Here is a 5,606-nt window from a genome sequence, read left to right as displayed (position 1 = left end):
TTTTTTTTTTTTCCTTATATGAGTAGCAACTCTAGCCTTACTCCTTTTATCAACAAACAGCCTCAAGGGCTGGTCTAAGGGCTGTTATGAAAAAGCTGCACTGCTGTAGTGAAAGAAACACAGATATGGGAAAACTAAGGCTGCTGCAGTACCAGCAAGCTCTGTTTGGCCTCTGAACATTCAATTTTAACTTGCAGATAACTTCTTCAAGGAGAAGAAATAGAGAGAGATGCTGAACTCTGAATGGTCCCAATCCAAGGCTGCAAACTGTGTGAAGGCACAGTCCTGCTTTCCTAAATGTCTGTTCAGAGTTTATCCTGATGCTCTATTTAAAATTGCACAGTGCAGGGTAGGAGGGGAGAATGACTGTGTCAGGCTAAGGGAGGAGGGAGGATGGGAAGCACAAGCTGTCAGGTACTGGAGCTGCCTTCAGATCTACAACCGAGGCAGCAGCTTCAAAGCACTTCATCAAACACTAGCTGTCTGTGTTGGAAGACATACAAAATTGGGAAAAATAACATCAGATGCCTTTTTGCTGGGAAAAACGGTCACAGGAGAAGCCTCCCTCATCGCAGGTCAGCCCGAAGCACCGGGTGGCAATGGCCAAAAAGTGGTATCAGAGAATCACCAAATGGTTTGAGTTGGAAGGGACCTTAAACACCATCTATTGCCAACCCTCTACCATGGGCAGGGACACCTTCCACTAGACCAGGCTGAGGTCAGTTGTTACCTCCTTGTTGTTACCTGCTCCAGCTGCTGTTTGTCTCCATCAGTTGCTTGTCCAGAGGTTTGTAACGTAGCTTTGCTCATCCTTCAGCTCCCCCAGCCCGATGGGAAGTGTGCTGCCTTCAGGAAATCTGAGCAAAAGTTGCTTTAGTCATGCCCAAAGCCCCGTGGAAAGAACTAAACCCTCCTGTCTCAAAACTCAGCTGCTTAAGCTCGGTGGGCTTGGAGGGGCTTTCCAAAGATCACTTCTTAATGCAGTTTCCCCAGGGAGAACCCCTTCCTGTGTGGTTTTGGTTACTGCCTTGAGGGAGTCGAGTTATTGTGCTGGAGGAAGATAAAAGTGAGGCACTGTGTGTTAAACACTGCTGTTATTTTAGGGAAGCTCCATGCAAAATCACCTTGCTGTCGGTGGGGCTGTGGGTGCGGCCACACCTGACTGATGGTCTTTCAGCTGAACCAGGAGAGTGGTGTCAGTGATGGGTCCCTGAAGCCATGGAGGAACAATCTGCAGTTCAAACTCTGTGAGGAGCAGAGGTGAGTTTTCCCAGTGATGATTAAAATTAGAGATGTGAGCAGGGGGATCTCCCTGTGTAATAAATCCAAGCAGATCAAATATATGAATAGACACCAGAAAGAGCAGGGAAATGAGAGATGGTAACAAGGTGGGGGTGGTCTCTTCTCCCGGGTTACAAGAAATAGGACAAGAAGAAATGTCCTTAAGTTGTGTCAGAGGAGGTTTAGATTGGATATTAGGGAATAATTCTTCACTGAAAAGGTGGTCAGGCATTGAAACAGGCTTCCCAGGGAAGTGGTGGAGTCACCATCCCTGAAAGTGTTCAAAAAAATGTGTGGATGTGGCACTTGGGGATATGATTTAGTGGTGAACACAGCAGTGCTGGGTTAATGGCTGGACTCATTAATCTTAGAGGTCTTTTCCAACCTTACTGGTTCTGTGTATTCTGTGCAATGAGTGACAAGGTCTGGATCACTTACACTGCGCTTCGAAAGGAAAAACAGCCACAGGTTTGAGAAAACAAACCATTGCCAAAAAAATCCCCATCTCTTTCAAGGAATATATTCAAAAGGGGAGCTATATAAAGACTGGGAACTAAGTGCTGCTGCTCCACTGGATGCCAGAGAGACTTTGCTCAGAGCTGTGGTCAGTGCCAGTGTGTCCTAAGGCAGAAATTAGAGATGAAGTGGGCTGGGAGTGCCACAGAGGGGAGAGTATGGAAAGCACAGTGGAAGAAAAGAAGAACACAGAGAGAGGCTCTTCTCTATTCTGATGTCCCTGCCCATGGCAGGGGGCTTGGAACTAGACAATCCTTAAGGTCCCTTCCAACCCAAACCGTTCTAGGATTCTAGAAGAGGGAGAAAGTTGTTACCAGGATAAATGTCTGGTTTTGAGCAGGAAGTCTGATTTGTGTCACATTGAAAAGAGGGATTAATTTTCAACCCAAAAAAAAAAAAAAGATTTCAGCAATGTATTAGGACTATCATACAGCTACATCCTAGGTATGAGAGCACACGATGCAGTTGGATGATCATTGTAGATCCTTTCCAACTGAATTCTTCTCTCTTCTCTTCTCTTCTCTTCTCTTCTCTTCTCTTCTCTTCTCTTCTCTTCTCTTCTCTTCTCTTCTCTTCTCTTCTCTTCTCTTCTCTTCTCTTCTCTTCTCTTCTCTTCTCTTCTCTTCTCTTCTCTTCTCTTCTCTTCTCTTCTCTTCTCTTCTCTTCTCTTCTCTTCTCTTCTCTTCTCTTCTCTTCTCTTCTCTTCTCTTCTCTTCTCTTCTCTTCTCTTCTCTTCTCTTCTCTTCTCTTCTCTTCTCTTCTCTTCTCTTCTCTTCTCTTCTCTTCTCTTCTCTTCTCTTTCTCTTCTCTTCTCTTCTCTTCTCTTCTCTTCTCTTCTCTTCTCTTCTCTTCTCTTCTCTTCTCTTCTCTTCTCTTCTCTTCTCTTCTCTTCTCTCTGAACTCCTTTTAGTGGAAATATCAAACAACAAATCCAGCAGCCCATGGGTCTACAGACTCCAAATGTGGCTGAACACGAGCTGTGTGGAATATTCAGAATCCTTCACATTTTCTATGTCCCTTGGGCAAGTGGGGACACCCCCCGTGTAGGCAAACAGAGCACACTCCCTGTCACCATCACCGTGCTGCAGGCAAGGCTTCTTTCCCTTGGCCACCCCTGCATCCCTGGGACCACAGGGACATCTGCAGCTGGAATTTTCTGGCACGAATGCATCTAGACTCATCTTCAGAAGGAAATGTTGTGGAAACTCCCAGCGGCCAGGCAGGAGGCTGATCTGCTGCTGCTCTGCTCCCAGGGAATGTGAGGTGCAAAGCACCCCAGTGAAGCAGCGTTGGAGGAGACTTTGGGAAGTGTGATTCAGCTGGGAGGGCTGGATTAGGAGAGAAGAAAGGGGATGTAAGGAAATAACTTCAGGCCTGCGTCACAGGAGATTTGAAGTTGTTTGGATTTGGCTGGAATGGCTGAGAACTGGGGCGTGGGGTTTTGTTGAATAATCGCCACTTTCTGTGTAAAGGGGAAAATGTTCCTGAGAAATCTGATTTTACAGTCATTCGGACCATGCATTTCCTGCGTGTGAAGCGTGGTCCTTTACAAAATGGCAGGTCCTTTTCTCCCCAAGCAGGTTATCCCAGCAGCAATCCCCGTGGTCCTCGCAGTTCCCACCGAGGGAGCAAAGGCTGCAGCTGCCAGGACCAGCAGAGATGTGCAAACACGCACATTGCTCAGTGCTAACTGCTCTCCTTGGGCTTCACTCAACTGCCTGAAACTTGGAAACTAGTCCAGCCTGTTCCAATCCCCTCCCTCAACTGGTTCCTGGCCTTCAGTTCATTAAAGATGGGCTCTTCCCTTGTGGGACTGGAAAATGATTCATCCACCAGCCCAGGAATGCAACCCTGGAGGCATCATTTGCAGTCCTCTCCCAAAATGCTCTTCTGGAGCTGGATTTCTGTGTGGAAGGAATGTGGTTTGGAAAAATCCTCCCCAGTCAATCTTTGAGCAAAGAGGAGTCGAGTCCCAGTCTCACTCTTATCCCCGGTCTCATCCGGATCGTTGACGAGGAGAGAAAACATCCTAAATCCAAAAGTGGGTGCAGCAGATCTGCCTGGAGGGCCAGGACTCACTTCCTGCTCAGGTGTGAGTGCCCTGCCCTTTGCTCCTCCCCAGGCTGGTGAGCCTCGGTCTCACCCTCCTCCTTCTCCTCCTCCTCCCTGTTTGCAGAGGGGGTGATGCTCCTGTCTCCAGGCGAGGCAGAACCCGTGCAGGCACAGGGGAGAGCCCACGTGTGAGTGCACATTGATGCCACCACGTGCACAGTGATGTCACTGTCACCACTGTCCCCAGGCAGTTTTGGTGAGCAGTGAAATTGCCTGTTGTGTTGTGTGGATGCCTGTGGATCGAGCTGGTGCCCACTCACTCCGTTGGATAATGTGTTCAATCCAAATCAGCCAAGCCCTGGGCGTAAGGGAGGCAGTTCTGTGACTCCTGTTGCTTTCCCTTCGTGCCAAAAACAGGTAAGATAACACTGCCCTTTGCAGGACAAGATCTTTGTGTGAGTGCTGCTGTTCAGAAAAGCCAGGAAAAATAGGAAGGAGAAACAAGAAACTGGCCAATTCCTGCACAGGGGGAGTGGCACAGGGATGCCCCAAGCACAACCTCTCGCTTGTGTTAGAAGGAATCCCGTCCCACACGGAAGTAACGTGGGTTTCTTGTTTGGTGCTCAAACAGTAACCAGAACTGCCTGGGAAAAGGCTCCTGGCTCACCTGAGCTCCTCCCTGGTGCCATTGCTCCGACCCATTAACAGCGAGTGGTGTCAGTGTTTGCAGGGACTACCCCCAAAAAGGAAGAATTTGGAGTATCAGCCTCATGGCAAGGCTTTACCTGGTAATTAAAAGGTTTCAGGCAGCACTGCTGTTCCTCACCAGCTTTTCATGCACAGATTGGTGGTGGCTGGGGGACACCATTCCTTGCTGGCACCCAGGGCTTGTAGCCAGATTTTTAGCTCCACATGCAGCAGAGAAGGACATGTGGCTCAGCAGGTACCACAGCGGATAAAGGAGACAGGGATTTCAGCCCTGGCTTTAACTTTCTGGAGTCATCATTTTTGGTAAGGCAACTCTAAGAAACAGCTGCTTGAATTCTTCAGTCATTTAAGAGCTGTAATAACACAAATCAAGTTGTTTCCCTCAAATTGCCCTTCATCTTGGGGATATGGTTTGGTGGCGAACATGGCAGTGCTGGGTTAACAGTTGGACTTGTTGATCTTGGAAGTCTTTTCCAGCCTTAACTATTCTATGATTCTATCTTCCATTTTTGAGAAGGGGGTTCTAGTTAATCCAGCTCTCTTCAGCCCACCCAACACATGGTCTCCTGCTTGTGACCCTTGAGCTGGCCTACAAGAAGGAGGTGGAGAGGATGTGCAGGAGTCCTTAAGCCACACAGGGAGGTTTGTACAGCACCCAGTGAAGGGCCTGGTCCTCGTTCCTCAGCTGAGCCGAGCCTGTGATGAGTATCAGTGGTACTGGAGCTCCTTCCAGCAGTGTGATGTGACCAACATCTGATGGGGGGGGTAATGGACCAAGGAAGCACGTCAGGCACAGACAGTGCTCTGCTCCCTTTGGGGACTGTGGAAAGCAGGGAGGGGCCACATGCAGGAGGGTGACAGTTTCCCAGCCTTTAGGGTGGTTGATTTTTCCTGCTCTTTCCTGGTTGGCACAGGCAGGGCTGCATTCCTGCGGACAATAGGTCTTGCCTGGCCACCCCCAGCGAGGGCTGCCTGCTGTACCCCTGGTCATACAGGCATGATCTCAGCTCTGCCTGCTCAGATCTCAGCTCTTCCCAGGCTCAGCAGTA

The sequence above is a fragment of the Manacus vitellinus genome, unplaced genomic scaffold, assembly GCF_001715985.3.
Source record: "Manacus vitellinus isolate BGI_N305 unplaced genomic scaffold, ASM171598v3 scaffold_12_pilon, whole genome shotgun sequence".
NCBI lineage: Eukaryota > Metazoa > Chordata > Aves > Passeriformes > Pipridae > Manacus > Manacus vitellinus.
The sequence above is the reverse complement of the archived record's forward strand: the minus strand, read 5'-3'. Positions refer to the sequence as shown.